The sequence below is a fragment of the Octopus sinensis genome, linkage group LG19, assembly GCF_006345805.1.
Source record: "Octopus sinensis linkage group LG19, ASM634580v1, whole genome shotgun sequence".
NCBI classification, from domain to species: Eukaryota; Metazoa; Mollusca; class Cephalopoda; order Octopoda; family Octopodidae; genus Octopus; species Octopus sinensis.
The window spans coordinates 25,869,908-25,893,779 of NC_043015.1; positions in this window are offsets into that span (position 1 = coordinate 25,869,908).

A 23,872-nucleotide genomic window follows, 5' to 3' on the forward strand; every position below is an offset into this window, starting at 1 on the left:
TTAAATGATCTTATCACTGACAACCTGTTGGTTTTTAGCTCCATCGTCCCTTAATTCCGACCGACCTGTTCGCTGGCAGTCCTGGCCATTTTTATTTTTTATTCTGCCACACGATGACCGAGACGCAAAGCTAAGAACATTTTTCTCTTTCTTCTCCCTCTTTTTTCTACTCCAAATATCCGAAACGTTTTCAGTACTGACAGCTTGCTGTCGTGTTTAAATGATCTCATCACTGACAACCTGTTGGCTTTTAGCTTCATCGTCCCTTAATTCCGACCGACCTGTTCGCTGGCAGTCCTGGCCATTTTTATTTTTTATTCTGCCACACGATGACCGAGACGCAAAGCTAAGAATATTTATCTCTTTCTTCTCCCTCTTTATTCCACTCCAAATATGCGAAACGTTTTCTGTACTGACAGCTTGCTGTCGTGTTTAAATGATCTCGTCACTGACAACCTGTTGGTTTTTAGCTCCATCGTCCCTTAATTCCGACCGACCTGTTCGCTGGCAGTCCTGGCCATTTTTATTTTTTATTCTGCCACACGATGACCGAGACGCAAAGCTAAGAATATTTTTCTCTTTCTTCTCCCTCTTTTTTCCACTCCAAATATCCTAAACGTTTTCAGTACTGACAGCTTGCTGTCGTGTTTAAATGATCTCATCACTGACAACCTGTTGTTTTTAGATCCATCGTCCCTTAATTCCGACCGACCAGTTCGCTGGCAGTCCTGGCCATTTTTATCTTTTTATTCTGCCACACGATGACCGAGACGCAAAGCTAAGAACATTTTTCTCTTTCTTCTCCCTCTTTTTTCCACTCCAAATATCCTAAACGTTTTCAGTACTGACAGCTTGCTGTCGTGTTTAAATGATCTCATCGCTGACAACCTGTTGGTTTTTAGCTCCATCGTCCCTTAATTCCGACCGACCTGTTCGCTGGCAGTCCTGGCCATTTTTGATTTTTTATTCTACCACACGATGACCGAGACGCAAAGCTAAGAACATTTTTCTGTTTCTTCTCCCTCTTTTTTCCACTCCAAATATCTTAAATGTTTTCAGTACTGACAGCTTGCTGTCGTGTTTACATGATCTCATCCCTGACAACCTGTTGGTTTTTAGCTCCATCGTCCCTTAATTCCGACCAACCTGTTCGCTGTTCTCACTCTTTTTTCCACTCCAAATATCCTAAACGTCTTCAGTACTGACAGCTTGCTGTCGTGTTTAAATGATCTCATCGTTAACAACCTGTTGGTTTTTAGCTCCATCGTCCCTAATTCCGACCGACCTGTTCGCTGGCAATCCTGGCCATTTTTATTTTTTATTCTGCCACACGATGACCGAGACGCAAAGCTAAAAATATTTTTTTTTCTTTCTTCTCCCTCTTTTTTCCACTCCAAATATCCTAAACGTTTTCAGTACTGACAGCTTGCTGTCATGTTTACATGATCTCATCGGACAACCTGTTGGTTTTTAGCTCCATCGTCCCTTAATTCCGACCGACCTGTTCGCTGGCAGTACTGGCCATTTTTATTTTTTATTCTGCCACACGATGACCGAGACGCAAAGCTAAGAACATTTTTCTCTTTCCTCTCCCTCTTTTTTCCACTCCAAATATCCTAATCGTCTTCAGTACTGACAGCTTGCTGTCGTGTTTAAATGATCTCATCACTGACAACCTGTTGGCTTTTAGCTTCATCGTCCCTTAATTCCGACCGACCTGTTCGCTGGCAGTCCTGGCCATTTTTATTTTTTATTCTGCCACACGATGACCGAGACTCAAAGCTAAGAACATTTTTCTCTTTCTTCTCCCTCTTTTTTCTACTCCAAATATCCGAAACGTTTTCAGTACTGACAGCTTGCTGTCGTGTTTAAATGATCTCATCACTGACAACCTGTTGGCTTTTAGCTTCATCGTCCCTTAATTCCGACCGACCTGTTCGCTGGCAGTCCTGGCCATTTTTATTTTTTATTCTGCCACACGATGACCGAGACGCAAAGCTAAGAATATTTTTCTCTTTCTTCTCCCTCTTTATTCCACTCCAAATATCCGAAAAGTTTTCAGTACTGACAGCTTGCTGTCGTGTTTAAATGATCTCATCTCTGACAACCTGTTGGTTTTTAGCTCCATCGTCCCTTAATTCCGACCGACCTGTTCGCTGGCAGTCCTGGCCATTTTTATTTTTTATTCTGCCACACGATGACCGAGACGCAAAGCTAAGAATATTTTTCTCTTTCTTCTCCCTCTTTTTTCCACTCCAAATATCCTAAACGTTTTCAGTACTGACAGCTTGCTGTCGTGTTTAAATGATCTCATCACTGACAACCTGTTGGTTTTTAGATCCATCGTCCCTTAATTCCGACCGACCAGTTCGCTGGCAGTCCTGGCCATTTTTATCTTTTTATTCTGCCACACGATGACCGAGACGCAAAGCTAAGAACATTTTTCTCTTTCTTCTCCCTCTTTTTTCCACTCCAAATATCCTAAACGTTTTCAGTACTGACAGCTTGCTGTCGTGTTTAAATGATCTCATCGCTGACAACCTGTTGGTTTTTAGCTCCATCGTCCCTTAATTCCGACCGACCTGTTCGCTGGCAGTCCTGGCCATTTTTGATTTTTTATTCTACCACACGATGACCGAGACGCAAAGCTAAGAACATTTTTCTGTTTCTTCTCCCTCTTTTTTCCACTCCAAATATCTTAAATGTTTTCAGTACTGACAGCTTGCTGTCGTGTTTACATGATCTCATCCCTGACAACCTGTTGGTTTTTAGCTCCATCGTCCCTTAATTCCGACCAACCTGTTCGCTGTTCTCACTCTTTTTTCCACTCCAAATATCCTAAACGTCTTCAGTACTGACAGCTTGCTGTCGTGTTTAAATGATCTCATCGTTAACAACCTGTTGGTTTTTAGCTCCATCGTCCCTTAATTCCGACCGACCTGTTCGCTGGCAATCCTGGCCATTTTTATTTTTTATTCTGCCACACGATGACCGAGACGCAAAGCTAAAAATATTTTTCTCTTTCTTCTCCCTCTTTTTTCCACTCCAAATATCCTAAACGTTTTCAGTACTGACAGCTTGCTGTCATGTTTACATGATCTCATCGCTGACAACCTGTTGGTTTTTAGCTCCATCGTCCCTTAATTCCGACCGACCTGTTCGCTGGCAGTCCTGGCCATTTTTATTTTTTATTCTGCCACACGATGACCGAGACGCAAGCTAAGAACATTTTTCTCTTTCTCTCCCTCTTTTTTCCACTCCAAATATCCTAATCGTCTTCAGTACTGACAGCTTGCTGTCGTGTTTAAATGATCTCATCACTGACAACCTGTTGGTTTTTAGCTCCATCGTCCCTTAATTCCGACCGACCTGTTCGCTGGCAGTCCTGGCCATTTTTATTTTTTATTCTGCCACACGATGACCGAGACTCAAAGCTAAGAACATTTTTCTCTTTCTTCTCCCTCTTTTTTCCACTCCAAATATTCTAAACGTCTTCAGTACTGACAGCTTGCTGTCGTGTTTAAATGATCTCATCACTGACAACCTGTTGGTTTTTAGCTCCATCGTCCCTTAATTCCGACCGACCTGTTCGCTGGCAATCCTGGCCATTTTTATTTTTTATTCTGCCACACGATGACCGAGACGCAAAGCTAAGAATATTTTTCTCTTTCTTCTCCCTTTTTTTCCACTCCAAATATCCTAAACGTCTTCAATACTGACAGCTTGCTGTCGTGTTTAAATGATCTCATCGCTGACAACCTGTTGGTTTTTAGCTCCATCGTCCCTTTATTCCGACCGACCTGTTCGCTGGCAGTCCTGGCCATTATCATTTTTTATTCTGCTACACGATGACCGAGACGCAAAGCTAAGAACATTTTACTCTTTCTTCTCCCTCTTTATTCCACTCCAAATCTCCGAAACGTTTTCAGTACTGACAGCTTGCTGTCGTGTTTAAATGATCTCATCGCTGACAACCTGTTGGTTTTTAGCTCCATCGTCCCTTAATTCCGACCGACCTGTTCGTTGGCAATCCTGGCCATTTTTATATTTTATTCTGCCACACGATGACCGAGACGCAAAGCTAAGAACATTTTTCTCTTTCTTCTCCCTCTTTTTTCCACTCCAAATATCCGAAACGTTTACAGTACTGACAGCTTGCTGTCGTGTTTAAATGATCTCATCGCTGACAACCTGTTGGTTTTTAGCTCCATCGTCCCTTAATTCCGACCGACCTGTTCGCTGGCAGTCCTGGCCATTTTTATTTTTTATTCTGCCACACGATGACCGAGACGCAAAGCTAAGAACATTTTTCTCTTTCTTCTCCCTCTTTTTTCAACTCCAAATATCCTAAACGTCTTCAGTACTGACAGCTTGCTGTCGTGTTTAAATGATCTCATCACTGACAACCTGTTGGTTTTTAGCTCCATCGTCCCTAAATTCCGACCGACCAGTTCGCTGGCAATCCTGGCCATTTTTATTTTTTATTCTGCCACACGATGACCGAGACGCAAAGCTAAAAATATTTTTCTCTTTCTTCTCCCTCTTTTTCCACTCCAAATATCCTAAACGTCTACAGTACTGAGAGCTTGCTGTCGTGTTTAAATGATCTCATCGCTGAGAACCTGTTGGTTTTTAGCTCCATCGACCCTTAATTCCGACCGACCTGTTCGCTGGCAGTCCTGGCCATTTTTATTTTTTATTATGCCACACGATGACCGAGACGCAAAGCTAAGAACATTTTTCTCTTTCTTCTTCCTCTTTTTTCCACTCCAAATATACTAAACGTTTTCAATACTGACAGCTTGCTGTCCTGTTTAAATGATCTCATCGCTGACAACCTGTTGGTTTTTAGCTCCATCGTCCCTTAATTCCGACCGACCTGTTCGCTGGCAGTCCTGGCCATTTTTATTTTTTATTCTGGCACACGATGACCGAGACGCAAAGCTAAGAAAATTTTTCTCTTTCCTCTCCCTCTTTTTTCGACTCCAAATATCCTAAACGACTTCAGTACTGACAGCTTGCTGTCGTGTTTAAATGATCTCATCACTGACAACCTGTTGGTTTTTAGCTCCATCGTCCCTTAATTCCAACCGACCTGTTCGCTGGCAATCCTGGCCATTTTTATTTTTTATTCTGCCACACGATGACCGAGACGCAAAGCTAAGAACATTTTTCTCTTTCTTCTACCTCTTTTTTCCACTCCAAATATCCTAAACGTCTTCAGTATTGACAGCTTGCTGTCGTGTTTAAATGATCTCATCACTGACAACCTGTTGGTTTTTAGCTCCATCGACCCTTAATTCCGACCGACCTGTTCGCTGGCAATCCTGGCCATTTTTATTTTTTATTCTGCCACACGATGACCGAGACGCAAAGCTAAGAATATTTTTCTCTTTCTTCTCCCTCTTTTTTCCACTCGAAATATCCTAAACGTCTTCAGTACTGACAGCTTGCTGTCGTGTTTAAATGATCTCATCGCTGACAACCTGTTGGTGTTTAGCTCCATCGTCTCTTAATTCCGACCGACCTGTTCGCTGGCAGTCCTGGCCATTTTTATTTTTTATTCTGCCACACGATGACCGAGACGCAAAGCTAAGAACATTTTTCTCTTTCTTCTCCCTCTTTTTTCCACTCCAAATATCCTAAACGTCTTCAGTACTGACAGCTTGCTGTCGTGTTTAAATGATCTCATCACTGACAACCTGTTGGTTTTTAGCTCCATCGTCCCTAAACTCCGACCGACCTGTTCGCTGGCAATCCTGGCCATTTTTATTTTTTATTCTGCCACACGATGACCGAGACGCAAAGCTAAGAATATTTTTCTCTTTCTTCTCCCTCTTTTTCCACTCCAAATATCCTAAACGTCTTCAGTACTGAGAGCTTGCTGTCGTGTTTAAATGATCTCATCGCTGACAACCTGTTGGTTTTTAGCTCCATCGTCCCTTAATTCCGACCGACCTGTTCGTTGGCAATCCTGGCCATTTTATATTTATTCTGCCACACGATGACCGAGACGCAAAGCTAAGAACATTTTTCTCTTTCTTCTCCTTTTTTCCACTCCAAATATCCGAAACGTTTACAGTACTGACAGCTTGCTGTCGTGTTTAAATGATCTCCGCTGACAAACTGTTGGTTTTTAGCTCCATCGTCCCTTAATTCCGACCGACCTGTTCGCTGGCAGTCCTGGCCATTTTTATTTTTTACTTGCCACACGATGACCGAGACGCAAAGCTAAGAACATTTTTCTCTTTCTTCTCCCTCTTTTTTCAACTCCAAATATCCTAAACGTCTTCAGTACTGACAGCTTGCTGTCGTGTTTAAATGATCTCATCACTGACAACCTGTTGGTTTTTAGCTCCATCGTCCCTAAATTCCGACCGCCAGTTCGCTGGCAATCCTGGCCATTTTTATTTTTATTCTGCCACACGATGACCGAGACGCAAAGCTAAAAATATTTTTCTCTTTCTTCTCCCTCTTTTTCCACTCCAAATATCCTAAACGTCTACAGTACTGAGAGCTTGCTGTCGTGTTTAAATGATCTCATCGCTGAGAACCTGTTGGTTTTTAGCTCCATCGACCCTTAATTCCGACCGACCTGTTCGCTGGCAGTCCTGGCCATTTTTATTTTTTATTATGCCACACGATGACCGAGACGCAAAGCTAAGAACATTTTTCTCTTTCTTCTTCCTCTTTTTTCCACTCCAAATATACTAAACGTTTTCAATACTGACAGCTTGCTGTCCTGTTTAAATGATCTCATCGCTGACAACCTGTTGGTTTTTAGCTCCATCGTCCCTTAATTCCGACCGACCTGTTCGCGGCAGTCCTGGCCATTTTTATTTTTTATTCTGGCACACGATGACCGAGACGCAAAGCTAAGAAAATTTTTCTCTTTCCTCTCCCTCTTTTTTCGACTCCAAATATCCTAAACGACGCTTCAGTACTGACAGCTTGCTGTCGTGTTTAAATGATCTCATCACTGACAACCTGTTGGTTTTAGCTCCATCGTCCCTTAATTCCAAACGACCTGTTCGCTGGCAATCCTGGCCATTTTTTTATTTTTATTCTCCACACGATTGACCGAGACGCAAAGCTAAGAACATTTTTTTTCTTTCTTCTACCTCTTTTTTCCACTCCAAATATCCTAAAGTCTTCAGTATTGACAGCTTGCTGTGTGTTAAATGATCTCATCACTGACAACCTGTTGGTTTTTAGCTCCATCGACCCTTAATTCCGACCGACCTGTTCGCTGGCAATCCTGGCCATTTTTATTTTTTATTCTGCCACACGATGACCGAGACCAAAGCTAAGAATATTTTTCTCTTTCTTCTCCTCTTTTTTCCACTCGAAATATCCTAAACGTCTTCAGTACTGACAGCTTGCTCGTGTTTAAATGAGCTCATCGCTGACAACTGTGGTGTTTAGCTCCATCGTCTCTTAATTCCGAACGACCTGTTCGCTGGCAGTCCTGGCCATTTTTATTTTTATTCTGCCACACGATGACCGAGACGCAAAGCTAAGAACATTTTTCTCTTTCTTCTCCCTCTTTTTTAACTCCAAAATATCCTAAACGTCTTCAGTACTGACAGCTTGCTGTCGTGTTTAAATGATCTCATCACTGACAACCTGTTGGTTTTTAGCTCCATCGTCCCTAAACTCCGACCGACCTGTTCGCTGGCAATCCTGGCCATTTTTATTTTTTATTCTGCCACACGATGACCGAGACGCAAAGCTAAGAATATTTTTCTCTTTCTTCTCCCTCTTTTTCCACTCCAAATATCCTAAACGTCTTCAGTACTGAGAGCTTGCTGTCGTGTTTAAATGATCTCATCGCTGACAACCTGTTGGTTTTTAGCTCCATCGTCCCTTAATTCCAACCGACCTGTTCGCTGGCAATCCTGGCCATTTTTATTTTTTATTCTGCCACACGATGACCGAGACGCAAAGCTAAGAACATTTTTCTCTTTCTTCTACCTCTTTTTTCCACTCCAAATATCCTAAACGTCTTCAGTATTGACAGCTTGCTGTCGTGTTTAAATGATCTCATCACTGACAACCTGTTGGTTTTTAGCTCCATCGTCCCTTAATTCCGACCGACCTGTTCGCTGGCAATCCTGGCCATTTTTATTTTTTATTCTGCCACACGATGACCGAGACGCAAAGCTAAGAATATTTTTCTCTTTCTTCTCCCTCTTTTTTCCACTCCAAATATCCTAAACGTCTTCAGTACTGACAGCTTGCTGTCGTGTTTAAATGATCTCATCGCTGACAACCTGTTGGTTTTTAGCTCCATCGTCCCTTAATTCCGACCGACCTGTTCGCTGGCAATCCTGGCCATTTTTATTTTTTATTCTGCCACACGATGACAGAGACGCAAAGCTAAGAATATTTTTCTCTTTCTTCTCCCTCTTTTTTCCACTCCAAATATCCTAAACGTTTTCAGTACAGACAGCTTGATGTCGTGTTTACATGATCTCATCTCTGACAACCTGTTGGTTTTTAGCTCCATCGTCCCTTAATTCCGACCGACCTGTTCGCTGGCAGTCCTGGCCATTTTCATTTTTTATTCTGCTACACGATGACCGAGACGCAAAGCTAAGATATTTTTCTCTTTCTTCTCCCTCTTTTTTCCACTACAAATATCCTAAAGGTTTCCAGTACTGACAGCTTGCTGTCGAGTTTAAATGATCTCATCGCTGACAACCTGTTGGTTTTTAGCTCCATCGTCCCTTAATTCCGACCGACCTGTTCGCTGGAAATCCTGGCCATTTTTATTTTTTATTCTGCCACACGATGACCGAGACGCAAAGCTAAGAATATTTTTCTCTTTCTTCTCCCTCTTTTTTCCTCTCCAAATATCCTAAACGTTTTCAGTACTGACAGCTTGCTGTCGTGTTTAAATGATCTCATCACTGACAACCTGTTGGTTTTTAGCTCCATCGTCCCTTAATTCCGACCGACCTGTTCGCTGGCAGTCCTGGCCATTTTTATTTTTTATTCTGCCACACGATGACCGAGACGCAAAGCTAAGAACATTTTTCTCTTTCTTCTCCCTCTTTTTTCCACTCCAAATATCCTAACCGTCTTCAGTACTGACAGCTTGCTCTCGTGTTTAAATGATCTCATCACTGACAACCTGTTGGTTTTTAGCTCCGTCGTCCCTTCATTCCGACCGACCTGTTCGCTGACAATCCTGGCCATTTTTATTTTTTATTCTGCCACACGATGACCGAGACGCAAAGCTAAGAACATTTTTCTCTTTCCTGTACCTCTTCTTTCCACTCCAAATATCCTAAACGTCTTCAGTACTGACAGCTTGCTGTCGTGTTTAAATGATCTCATCACTGACAACCTGTTGGTTTTTAGCGCCATCGTCCCTTAATTCAGACCGACCGGTTCGCGGGCAATCCTGGCCATTTTTATTTTTTATTCTGCCACACGATGACCGAGTCGCAAAGCTAAGAACATTTTTCTCTTTCTTCTCCCTCTTTTTTCCACTCCAAATATCCTAAACGTCTTCAGTACTGACAGCTTGCTGTCGTGTTTAAATGACCTCATCGCCGACGACCTGTTTGTTTTTAGCTCCATCGTCCCTTAATTCCGACCGACCTGTTCGCTGGCAGTCCTGGCCATTTTTATTTTTTATTCTGCCACACGTTGACCGAGACGCAAAGCTAAGAACATTTTTCTCTTTCTTGTCCCTCTTTATTCCACTCCAAATATCCGAAACGTTTTCAGTACTGACAGCTTGCTATCGTGTTTAAATGATCTCATCACTAACAACCTGTTGGTTTTTAGCTCCATCGTCCCTTATTTCCGACCGACCTGTTCGCTGGCAGTCCTGGCCATTTTTATTTTTTATTCTGCCACACGATGACCGAGACGCAAAGCTAAGAACATTTTTCTCTTTCTTCTCACTCTTTTTTCAACTCCAAATATCCTAACTGTTTTCAGTACTGACAGCTTGCTGTCGAGTTTAAATGATCTCATCGCTGACAACCTGTTGGTTTTTAGCTCCATCGTCCCTTAATTCCGACCGACCTGTTCGCTGGAATCCTGCCATTTTTATTTTTTATTCTGCCAACGATGACCGATACGCAAAGCTAAGAATATTTTCTCTTTCTTTCTTCCTCCTCTTTTTTCCACTCCAAATATCCTTACCGTCTTCAGTACTGACAGCTTGCTGTCGTGTTTAAATGACCTCATCGCCGACAACCTGTTGGTTTTTAGCTCCATCGTCCCTTAATTCCGACCGACCTGTTCACTGGCAGTCCTGGCCATTTTTATTTTTTATTCTGCCACACGTTGACCGAGACGCAAAGCTAAGAACATTTTTCTCTTTCTGCCCCTCTTTTTTCCACTCCAAATATCCGAAACGTTTTCAGTACTGACAGCTTGCTGTCGTGTTTAAATGATCTCATCACTGACAACCTGTTGGTTTTTAGCTCCATCGTCCCTTAATTCCGACCGACCTGTTCGCTGGCAGTCCTGGCCATTTTATTTTTTATTCTGCCACACGATGACCGAGACGCAAAGCTAAGAACATTTTTCTCTTTCTTCTCCCTCTTTTTTCGCTCCAAATATCCTAAACGTTTTCAGTACTGACAGCTTGCTGTAGTGTTTAAATGATCTCATCACTGACAACCTGTTGGTTTTTAGCTCCATCGTCCCTTAATTCCGACCGACCAGGTCGCTGGCAGTCCTGGCCATTTTTATTTTTTATTCTGCCACACGATGACAGAGACGCAAAGCTAAGAATATTTTTCTCTTTCTTCTCCCTCTTTTTTCCACTCCAAATATCCTAAACGTTTTCAGTACAGACAGCTTGATGTCGTGTTTACATGATCTCATCTCTGACAACCTGTTGGTTTTTAGCTCCATCGTCCCTTAATTCCGACCGACCTGTTCGCTGGCAGTCCTGGCCATTTTCATTTTTTATTCTGCTACACGATTACCGAGACGCAAAGCTAAGAATATTTTTCTCTTTCTTCTCCCTCTTTTTTCCACTACAAATATCCTAAAGTTTTCCAGTACTGACAGCTTGCTGTCGAGTTTAAATGATCTCATCGCTGACAACCTGTTGGTTTTTAGCTCCATCGTCCCTTAATTCCGACCGACCTGTTCGCTGGAAATCCTGGCCATTTTATTTTTTATTCTGCCACACGATGACCGAGACGCAAAGCTAAGAATATTTTTCTCTTTCTTCTCCCTCTTTTTTCCTCTCCAAATATCCTAAACGTTTTCAGTACTGACAGCTTGCTGTCGTGTTTAAATGATCTCATCACTGACAACCTGTTGGTTTTTAGCTCCATCGTCCCTTAATTCCGACCGACCTGTTCGCTGGCAATCCTGGCCATTTTTATTTTTTATTCTGCCACACGATGACCGAGACGCAAAGCTAAGAACATTTTTCTCTTTCTTCTCCCTCTTTTTCCACTCCAAATATCCTAAACGTCTTCAGTACTGACAGCTTGCTGTCGTGTTTAAATGATCTCATCACTGACAACCTGTTGGTTTTTAGCTCCATCGTCCTTAATTCCGTCCGACCGACCTGTTCGCTGGCAGTCCTGGCCATTTTTATTTTTTATTCTGCCACACGATGACCGAGACGCAAAGCTAAGAACATTTTTCTCTTTCTTCTCCCTCTTTTTTCCACTCCAAATATCCTAAACGTCTTCAGTACTGACAGCTTGCTGTCGTGTTTAAATGATCTCATCACTGACAACCTGTTGGTTTTTAGCTCCATCGTCCCTTAATTCCGACCGACCTGTTCGCTGGCAATCCTGGCCATTTTTATTTTTTATTCTGCCACACGATGACCGAGACGCAAAGCTAAGAACATTTTTCTCTTTCTTCTCCCTCTTTTTCCACTCCAAATATCCTAAACGCTTCAGTACTGACAGCTTGCTGTCGTGTTTAAATGATCTCATCGCTGACAACCTGTTGGTTTTTAGCTCCATCGTCCCTTAATTCCGACCGACCTGTTCGCACCTGTCGCTGGCAATCCTGGCCATTTTTATTTTTTATTCTGCCACACGATGACCGAGACGCAAAGCTAAGAACATTTTTCTCTTTCTTCTCCCTCTTTTTTTCCACTCCAAATCCTAAACGTCTTCAGTACTGACAGCTTGCTGTCGTGTTTAAATGATCTCATCACTGACAACCTGTTGGTTTTTAGCTCCATCGTCCCTTAATTCCGACCGCCTGTTCTTTCGCTGGCAATCCTGGCCATTTTTATTTTTTATTCTGCCACACGATGACCGAGACGCAAAGCTAAGAATTTTTCTCTTTCTTCTCCCTCTTTTTTCCACTCCAATATCCTAACGTCTTCAGTACTGACAGCTTGCTGTCGTGTTTAAATGATCTCATCGCTGACAACCTGTTGGTTTTTAGCTCCATCGTCCCTTAATTCCGACCGACCTGTTCGCTGGCAATCCTGGCCATTTTTATTTTTTATTCTGCCACACGATGACCGAGACGCAAAGCTAAGAACATTTTTCTCTTTCTTCTCCCTCTTTTTTCCACTCCAAATATCCTAAACGTTTTCAGTACTGACAGCTTGCTGTCGTGTTTAAATGATCTCATCGCTGACAACCTGTTGGTTTTTAGCTCCATCGTCCCTTAATTCCGACCGACCTGTTCGCTGGCAGTCCTGGCCATTTTTATTTTTTATTCTGCTACACGATGACCGAGACGCAAATCTAAGAACATTTTTCTCTTTCTTCTCCCTCTTTTTTCCACTCCAAATATCCTAAACGTTTCAGTACTGACAGCTTGCTGTCGTGTTTAAATGATCTCATCGCTGACAACCTGTGTTTTTTTAGCTCCATCGTCCCTTAATTCCGACCGACCTGTTCGCTGGCAATCCTGGCCATTTTTATTTTTTATTCTGCCACACGATGACCGAGACGCAAAGCTAAGAACATTTTTCTCTTTCTTCTCCCTCTTTTTTCCACTCCAAATATCCTAAAGGTTTTTCAGTACTGACAGCTTGCTGTCGTGTTTAAATGATCTCATCACTGACAACCTGTTGGTTTTTAGCTCCATCGTCCCTTAATTCCGACCGACCTGTTCGCTGGCAATCCTGGCCATTTTTTATTTTTTATTCTGCCACACGATGACCGAGACGCAAAGCTAAGAACATTTTTCTCTTTCTTCTCCCTCTTTTTTCCACTCCAAATATCCTAAACGTCTTCAGTACTGACAGCTTGCTGTCGTGTTTAAATGATCTCATCACTGACAACCTGTTGGTTTTTAGCTCCATCGTCCCTTAATTCCGACCGACCTGTTCGCTGGCATCCTGGCCATTTTTATTTTTTTATTCTGCCACACGATGACCGAGACGCAAAGCTAAGAACATTTTTCTCTCTTTCCTGTACTCTTTTTCCACTCCAAATATCCTAAACGTCTTCAGTACTGACAGCTTGCTGTCGTGTTTAAATGATCTCATCACTGACAACCTGTTGGTTTTTAGCTCCATCGTCCCTTAATTCCGACCGACCTGTTCGCTGGCAATCCTGGCCATTTTTATTTTTATTCTGCCACACGATGACCGAGACGCAAAGCTAAGAACATTTTTCTCTTTCTTCTCCCTCTTTTTTCCACTCCAAATATCCTAAACGTCTTCAGTACTGACAGCTTGCTGTCGTGTTTAAATGATCTCATCGCTGACAACCTGTTGGTTTTAGCTCCATCGTCCCTTAATTCCGACCGACCTGTTCGCTGGCAGTCCTGGCCATTTTTATTTTTATTCTGCCACACGATGACCGAGACGCAAAGCTAAGAACATTTTTCTCTTTCTTCTCCCTCTTTTTTCCACTCCAAATATCCTAAACGTTTTCAGTACTGACAGCTTGCTGTCGTGTTTAAATGATCTCATCACTGACAACCTGTTGGTTTTTAGCTCCATCGTCCCTTAATTCCGACCGACCTGTTCGCTGGCAGTCCTGGCCATTTTTATTTTTTATTCTGCCACACGATGACCGAGACGCAAAGCTAAGAACATTTTTCTCTTCTTCTCCTCTTTTTTCCACTCCAAATATCCTAAAGTTTTCAGTACTGACAGCTTGCTGTCGTGTTTAAATGATCTCATCTGACAACCTGTTGGTTTTAGCTCCATCGTCCCTTAATTCCGACCGACCTGTTCGCTGGCAATCTGGCCATTTTTATTTTTTATTCTGCCACACGACGAGACGAGACGCAAGCTAAGAATTTTTTCTCTTCTTTCTTCTCCTCTTCTTTTTTCCACTCCAAATATCCTAAACGTCTTCAGTACTGACAGCTTGCTGTCGTGTTTAAATGATCTCATCACTGACAACCTGTTGGTTTTTAGCTCCATCGTCCCTTAATTCCGACCGACCTGTTCGCTGGCAGTCCTGGCCATTTTTATTTTTATTCTGCCACACGATGACCGAGACGCAAAGCTAAGAACATTTTTCTCTTTCTTCTCCCTCTTTTTTCCACTCCAAATATCCTAAACGTTTTCAGTACTGACAGCTTGCTGTCGTGTTTAAATGATCTCATCACTGACAACCTGTTGGTTTTTAGCTCCATCGTCCCTTAATTCCGACCGACCTGTTCGCTGGCAGTCCTGGCCATTTTTATTTTTTATTCTGCCACACGATGACCGAGACGCAAAGCTAAGAACATTTTTCTCTTTCTTCTCCCTCTTTTTTCCACTCCAAATATCCTAAACGTCTTCAGTACTGACAGCTTGCTGTCGTGTTTAAATGATCTCATCACTGACAACCTGTTGGTTTTTAGCTCCATCGTCCCTTAATTCCGACCGACCTGTTCGCTGGCAGTCCTGGCCATTTTTATTTTTTATTCTGCCACACGATGACCGAGACGCAAAGCTAAGAATATTTTTCTCTTTCTTCTCCCTCTTTTTCCACTCCAAATATCCTAAACGTCTTCAGTACTGACAGCTTGATGTCGTGTTTAATGATCTCATCTCTGACAACCTGTTGTTTTTAGCTCCATCGTCCCTTAATTCCGACCGACCTGTTCGCTGGCAATCCTGGCCATTTTTATTTTTTATTCTGCCACACGATGACCGAGACGCAAAGCTAAGAACATTTTTCTCTTCTTCTCCCTCTTTTTTCCACTCCAAATATCCTAAACGTTTCAGTACTGACAGCTTGCTGTCGTGTTTAAATGATCTCATCGCTGACAACCTGTTGGTTTTTAGCTCCATCGTCCCTTAATTCCGACCGACCTGTTCGCTGGCAGTCCTGGCCATTTTTATTTTTTATTCTGCCACACGATGACCGAGACGCAAAGCTAAGAATATTTTTCTCTTTCTTCTCCCTCTTTTTTCCACTCCAAATATCCTAAACGTTTTCAGTACTGACAGCTTGCTGTCGTGTTTAAATGATCTCATCACTGACAACCTGTTGGTTTTTAGCTCCATCGTCCCTTATTCCGACCGACCTGTTCGCTGGCAGTCCTGGCCATTTTTATTTTTATTCTGCCACACGATGACCGAGACGCAAAGCTAAGAACATTTTTCTCTTTCTTCTCCTCTTTTTCCACTCCTCCAAATATCCTAAACGTCTTCAGTACTGACAGCTTGCTCTCGTGTTTAAATGATCTCATCACTGACAACCTGTTGGTTTTTAGCTCCATCGTCCCTTAATTCCGACCGACCTGTTCGCTGGCAATCCTGGCCATTTTTATTTTTATTCTGCCACACGATGACCGAGACGCAAAGCTAAGAACATTTTCTTTTCTCTTTCTCCTCTTTTTTCCACTCCAAATATCCTAAACGTCTTCAGTACTGACAGCTTGCTGTCGTGTTTAAATGATCTCATCACTGACAACCTGTTGGTTTTTAGCTCCATCGTCCCTTAATTCCGACCGACCTGTTCGCTGGCAATCCTGGCCATTTTTATTTTTTATTCTGCCACACGATGACCGAGACGCAAAGCTAAGAACATTTTCTCTTTCTTCTTCTCTTTTCTCTCTTTTTTCACTCCAATATCCTAAACGTCTTCAGTACTGACAGCTTGCTGTCGTGTTTAAATGATCTCATCGCTGACAACCTGTTGGTTTTTAGCTCCATCGTCCCTTAATTCCGACCGACCTGTTCGCTGGCAGTCCTGGCCATTTTTATTTTTTATTCTGCCACACGTTGACCGAGACGCAAAGCTAAGAACATTTTTTCTCTTTCTTCTCCCTCTTTTTTCCACTCCAAATATCCTAAACGTTTTCAGTACTGACAGCTTGCTGTCGTGTTTAAATGATCTCATCACTGACAACCTGTTGGTTTTTAGCTCCATCGTCCCTTAATTCCGACCGACCTGTTCGCTGGCAGTCCTGGCCATTTTTATTTTTTATTCTGCCACACGATGACCGAGACGCAAAGCTAAGAACATTTTTCTCTTTCCTCTCCCTCTTTTTTCCACTCCAAATATCCTAAACGTCTTCAGTACTGACAGCTTGCTGTCGTGTTTAAATGATCTCATCACTGACAACCTGTTGGTTTTTAGCTCCATCGTCCCTTAATTCCGACCGACCTGTTCGCTGGCAATCCTGGCCATTTTTATTTTTTATTCTGCCACACGATGACCGAGACGCAAAGCTAAGAACATTTTTCTCTTTCTTCTCCCTCTTTTTTCCACTCCAAATATCCTAAACGTCTTCAGTACTGACAGCTTGCTGTCGTGTTTAAATGATCTCATCGCTGACAACCTGTTGGTTTTTAGCTCCATCGTCCCTTAATTCCGACCGACCTGTTCGCTGGCAGTCCTGGCCATTTTTATTTTTTTATTCTGCCACACGATGACCGAGACGCAAAGCTAAGAACATTTTTCTCTTTCTTCTCCCCCTCTTTTTCCACTCCAATATCCTAACGTCTTCAGTACTGACAGCTTGCTGTCGTGTTTAAATGATCTCATCTCTGACAACCTGTTGGTTTTTAGCTCCATCGTCCCTTAATTCCGACCGACCTGTTCGCTGGCAATCCTGGCCTTTTTTATTTTTTATTCTGCCACACGATGACCGAGACGCAAAGCTAAGAACATTTTTCTCTTTCTTCTCCCTCTTTTTTCCACTCCAAATATCCTAAACGTCTTCAGTACTGACAGCTTGCTGTCGTGTTTAAATGATCTCATCGCTGACAACCTGTTGGTTTTTAGCTCCATCGTCCCTTAATTCCGACCGACCTGTTCGCTGGCAGTCCTGGCCATTTTATTTTTTATTCTGCCACACGATGACCGAGACGCAAAGCTAAGAACATTTTTCTCTTTCTTCTCCCTCTTTATTCCACTCCAAATATCCGAAACGTTTTCAGTACTGACAGCTTGCTGTCGTGTTTAAATGATCTCATCACTGACAACCTGTTGGTTTTTAGCTCCATCGTCCCTTAATTCCGACCGACCTGTTCGCTGGCAGTCCTGGCCATTTTTATTTTTTATTCTGCCACACGATGACCGAGACGCAAAGCTAAGAACATTTTTCTCTTTCTTCTCCCTCTTTTTTCGCTCCAAATATCCTAAACGTTTTCAGTACTGACAGCTTGCTGTAGTGTTTAAATGATCTCATCACTGACAACTGTTGGTTTTAGCTCCATCGTCCCTAATTCCGACCGACCTGTTCGCTGGCAGTCCTGGCCTTTTTTTTTTTTATTCTGCCACACGATGACCGAGACGCAAAGCTAAGAACATTTTTCTCTTTCTTCTCCCTCTTTTTTCCCACTCCAAATATCCTAAACGTCTTCAGTACTGACAGCTTGCTGTCGTGTTTAAATGATCTCATCTCTGACAACCTGTTGGTTTTTAGCTCCATCGTCCCTTAATTCCGACCGACCTGTTCGCTGGCAGTCCTGGCCATTTTTATTTTTTATTCTGCCACACGATGACCGAGACGCAAAGCTAAGAACATTTTTTCTCTTTCTTCTCCCTCTTTTTTCCACTCCAATATCCTAAACGTTTTCAGTACCAGCATGCTTGCTGTCGTGTTTAAATGATCTCATCGCTGACAACCTGTTGGTTTTTAGCTCCATCGTCCCTTAATTCCGACCGACCTGTTCGCTGGCAATCCTGGCCTTTTTTTTTTTTTATTCTGCCACACGATGACCGAGACGCAAAGCTAAGAATATTTTTCTCTTTCTTCTCCCTCTTTTTTCCACTCCAAATATCCTAAACGTCTTCAGTACTGACAGCTTGCTGTCGTGTTTAAATGATCTCATCGCTGACAACCTGTTGGTTTTTAGCTCCATCGTCCCTTAATTCCGACCGACCTGTTCGCTGGCAGTCCTGGCCATTTTTATTTTTTATTCTGCCACACGATGACCGAGACGCAAAGCTAAGAACATTTTTCTCTTTCTTCTCCCTCTTTTTTCCACTCCAAATATCCTAAACGTTTTCAGTACTGACAGCTTGCTGTCGTGTTTAAATGATCTCATCACTGACAACCTGTTGGTTTTTAGCTCCATCGTCCTTAATTTCCGACCGACCTGTCGCTGGCAGTCCTGGCCATTTTATTTTTTAATTCTGCCACACGATGACCGAGACGCAAAGCTAAGAACATTTTTCTCTTTCTTCTCCCTCTTTTTTCGCTCCAAATATCCTAAACGTTTTCAGTACTGACAGCTTGCTGTCGTGTTTAAATGATCTCATCACTGACAACCTGTTGGTTTTTAGCTCCATCGTCCCTTAATTCCGACCGACCAGTTCGCTGGCAGTCCTGGCCATTTTTTCTTTTTATTCTGCCACACGATGACCGAGACGCAAAGCTAAGAACATTTTTCTCTTTCTTCTCCCTCTTTTTTCCACTCCAAATATCCTAAACGTCTTCAGTACTGACAGCTTGCTGTCGTGTTTAAATGATCTCATCTCTGACAACCTGTTGGTTTTTAGCTCCATCGTCCCTTAATTCCGACCGACCTGTTCGGTGGCAGTCCTGGCCATTTTTATTTTTTATTCTGCCACACGATGACCGAGACGCAAAGCTAAGAATATTTTTCTCTTTCTTCTCCCTCTTTTTTCCACTCCAAATATCCTAAACGATTTCAGTACTGACAGCTTGCTGTCGTGTTTAAATGATCTCATCGCTGACAACCTGTTGGTTTTTAGCTCCATCGTCCCTTAATTCCGACCGACCTGTTCGCTGGCAGTCCTGGCCATTTTTATTTTTTATTCTGCTACACGATGACCGAGACGCAAATCTAAGAACATTTTTCTCTTTCTTCTCCCACTTTTTCCACTACAAATATCCTAAATGCTTTCAGTACTGACAGCTTGCTGTCGTGTTTAAATGATCTCATCGCTGACAACCTGTTGGTTTTTAGCTCCATCGTCCCTTAATTCCGACCGACCTGTTCGCTGGCAATCCTGGCCATTTTTATTTTTTATTCTGCCACACGATGACCGAGACGCAAAGCTAAGAACATTTTTCTCTTTCTTCTCCCTCTTTTTTCCACTCCAAATATCCTAACCGTCTTCAGTACTGACAGCTTGCTCTCGTGTTTAAATGATCTCATCACTGACAACCTGTTGGTTTTTAGCTCCGTCGTCCCTTCATTCCGACCGACCTGTTCGCTGACAATCCTGGCCATTTTTATTTTTTATTCTGCCACACGATGACCGAGACGCAAAGCTAAGAACATTTTTCTCTTTCCTGTACCTCTTCTTTCCACTCCAAATATCCTAAACGTCTTCAGTACTGACAGCTTGCTGTCGTGTTTAAATGATCTCATCACTGACAACCTGTTGGTTTTTAGCGCCATCGTCCCTTAATTCCGACCGACCGGTTCGCGGGCAATCCTGGCCATTTTTATTTTTTATTCTGCCACACGATGACCGAGTCGCAAAGCTAAGAACATTTTTCTCTTTCTTCTCCCTCTTTTTTCCACTCCAAATATCCTAAACGTCTTCAGTACTGACAGCTTGCTGTCGTGTTTAAATGATCTCATCGCCGACAACCTGTTGGTTTTTAGCTCCATCGTCCCTTAATTCCGACCGACCTGTTCGCTGGCAGTCCTGGCCATTTTTATTTTTTATTCTGCCACACGATGACCGAGACGCAAAGCTAAGAACATTTCTCTTTCTTCTCCCTCTTTTTTCCACTCCAAATATCCTAAACGTTTTCAGTACTGACAGCTTGCTGTCGTGTTTAAATGATCTCATCTCTGACAACCTGTTGGTTTTTAGCTCCATCGTCCCTTAATTCCGACCGACCTGTTCGCTGGCAGTCCTGGCCATTTTTATATTTTATTCTGCCACACGATGACCGAGACGCAAAGCTAAGAATATTTTTCTCTTTCTTCTCCCTCTTTTTTCCACTCCAAATATCCTAAAGATTTTCAGTACTGACAGCTTGCTGTCGTGTTTAAATGATCTCATCGCTGACAACCTGTTGGTTTTTAGCTCCATCGTCCCTTAATTCCGACCGCCCTGTTCGCTGGAAATCCTGGCCATTTTTTTTTTTATTCTGCCACACGATGACCGAGACGCAAAGCTAAGAACATTTTTCTCTTTCTTCTCCCTCTTTTTTTCACTCCAAATATCCATACCTAACGTCTTCAGTACTGACAGCTTGCTCTCGTGTTTAAATGATCTCATCTGACAAACTGTTGGTTTTTAGCTCCATCGTCCCTTAATTCCGACCGACCTGTTCGCTGACAATCCTGGCCATTTTTTATTTTTATTCTGCCACACGATGACCGAGACGCAAAGCTAAGAACATTTTTCTCTTTCCTCTCCCTCTTTTTTCCACTCCAAATATCCTAAACGTCTTCAGTACTGACAGCTTGCTGTCGTGTTTAAATGATCTCATCACTGACAACCTGTTGGTTTTTAGCTCCATCGTCCCTTAATTCCGACCGACCGTTCGCGGCAATCCTGGCCATTTTTATTTTTTATTCTGCCACACGATGACCGAGACGCAAAGCTAAGAACATTTTTCTCTTTCTTCTCCCTCTTTTTTCCACTCCAAATATCCTAAACGTCTTCAGTACTGACAGCTTGCTGTCGTGTTTAAATGATCTCATCGCCGACAACCTGTTGGTTTTTAGCTCCATCGTCCCTTAATTCCGACCGACCTGTTCGCTGGCAGTCCTGGCCATTTTTATTTTTTATTCTGCCACACGATGACCGAGACGCAAAGCTAAGAACATTTTTCTCTTTCTTGTCCCTCTTTATTCCACTCCAAATATCCGAAACGTTTTCAGTACTGACAGCTTGCTGTCGTGTTTAAATGATCTCATCACTGACAACCTGTTGGTTTTTAGCTCCATCGTCCCTTAATTCCGACCGACCTGTTCGCTGGCAGTCCTGGCCATTTTTATTTTTTATTCTGCCACACGATGACCGAGACGCAAAGCTAAGAACATTTTTCTCTTTCTTCTCCCTCTTTTTTCGCTCCAAATATCCTAAACGTTTTCAGTACTGACAGCTTGCTGTCGTGTTTAAATGATCTCATCACTGACAACCTGTTGGTTTTAGCTCCATCGTCCCTTAATTCCGACCGACCATTTCGCTGGCAGTCCTGGCCATTTTTTCTTTTTATTCTGCCACACGATGACCGAGACGCAAAGCTAAGAACATTTTTCTCTTTCTTCTCCCTCTTTTTTCCACTCGAAATATCCTAAACGTTTTCAGTACTGACAGCTAGCTGTCATGTTTAAATGATCTCATCACTGACAACCCGTTGGTTTTTAGCTCCATCGTCCCTTAATTCCGACCCACCTGTTCGCTGGCAATCCTGGCCATATTTAATTTTTATTCTGCCACACGATGACCGAGACGCAAAGCTAAGAATATTTTTCTCTTTCTTCTCCCTCTTTTTTTCACTCCAAATATCCTAAACTTATTCAGTACTGACAGCTTGCTGTCGTGTTTACATGATCTCATCGCTGACAACCTGTTGGTTTTTAGCTCCATCGTCACTTAATTCCGACCGACCTGTTCGCTGTCAATCCTGGCCATTTTTATTTTTTATTCTGCCACACGATGACCGAGACGCAGAGCTAAGAATATTTTTCTCTTTCCTCTCCCTCTTTTTTCCACTCCAAATATCCTAAACGTCTTCAGTACTGACAGCTTGCTGTCGTGTTTAAATGATCTCATCACTGACAACCTGTTGGTTTTTAGCTCCATCGTCCCTTAATTCCCACTGACCTGTTCACTGGCAATCCTGGCCATTTTTATTTTTTATTCTGCGACACGATGACCGAGACGCAATGCTAAGAACATTTTTCTGTTTCTTCCCCTCTTTTTTCCACTCCAAATATCCGAAACGTTTTCAGTACTGACAGCTTGCTGTCGTGTTTAAATGATCTCATCACTGACAACCTGTTGGTTTTTAGCTCCATCGTCCTTTAATTCCGACCGACCTGTTCGCTGGCAATCCTGGCAATTTTTACTTTTTATTTTGCCACACGATGACCGAGACGCAAAGCTAAGAATATTTTTCTCTTTCTTCTCCCTCTTTTTTCCACTCCAAATATCCTAAACGTTTTCAGTACAGACAGCTTGCTGTCGTGTTTACATGATCTCATCTCTGACAACCTGTTGGTTTTTAGCTCCATCGTCCCTTAATTCCGACCGACCTGTTCGCTGGCAGTCCCGGCCTTTTTTATTTTTTATTCTGCCACACGATGACCGAGACGCAAAGCTAAGAATATTTTTCTCTTTCTTCTTCCTCTTTTTTCCACTCCAAATATCCTAAATGTTTTCAGTACAGACAGCTTGCTGTCGTGTTTAAATGATCTCATCACTGACAACCTGTTGGTTTTTAGCTCCATCGTCCCTTAATTCCAACCAACCTGTTCGCTGGCAGTCCTGGCCATTTTTATTTTTTATTCTGCCACACGATGACCGAGACGCAAAGCTAAGAACATTTTTCTCTTTCTTCTCCCTCTTTTTTCCACTCCAAATATCCTAAACGTTTTCAGTACTGACAGCTAGCTGTCGTGTTTAAATGATCTCATCACTGACAACCCGTTGGTTTTTAGCTCCATCGTCCCTTAATTCCGAACCACCTGTTCGCTGGCAATCCTGGCCATATTTATTTTTTATTCTGCCACACGATGACCGAGACGCAAAGCTAAGAATATTTTTCTCATTCTTCTCCCACTTTTTCCACTCCAAATATCCTAAACTTTTTAAGTACTGACAGCTTGCTGTCGTGTTTACATGATCTCATCGCTGACAACCTGTTGGTTTTTAGCTCCATCGTCCCTTAATTCCGACCGACCTGTTCGCTGGCAATCCTGGCCATTTTTATTTTTTATTCTGCCACACGATGACCGAGACGCAGAGCTAAGAACATTTTTCTCTTTCCTCTCCCTCTTTTTTCCACTCCAAATATCCTAAACGTCTTCAGTACTGACAGCTTGCTGTCGTGTTTAAATGATCTCATCACTGACAACCTGTTGGTTTTTAGCTCCATCGTCCCTTAATTCCGACTGACCTGTTCACTGGCAATCCTGGCCATTTCTATTTTTTATTCTGCGACACGATGACCGAGACGCAAAGCTAAGAACATTTTTCTCTTTCTTCTCCCTCTTTTTTCCACTCCAAATATCCTAAACGTCTTCAGTACTGCCAGCTTGCTGTCGTGTTTAAATGATCTCATCACTGACAACCTTTTGGTTTTTAGCTCCATCGTCCCTTAATTCCGACCGACCTGTTCGCTGGCAGTCCTGGCCATTTTTATCTTTTATTCTGCCACACGATGACCGAGACGCAAAGCTAAGAACATTTTTCTCTTTCTTCTCCCTCTTTATTCCACTCCAAATATCCGAAACGTTTTCAGTACTGACAGCTTGCTGTCGTGTTTAAATGATCTCATCACTGACAACCTGTTGGTTTTTAGCTCCATCGTCCCTTAATTCCCGACCGACCTGTTCGCTGGCAATCCTGGCCAT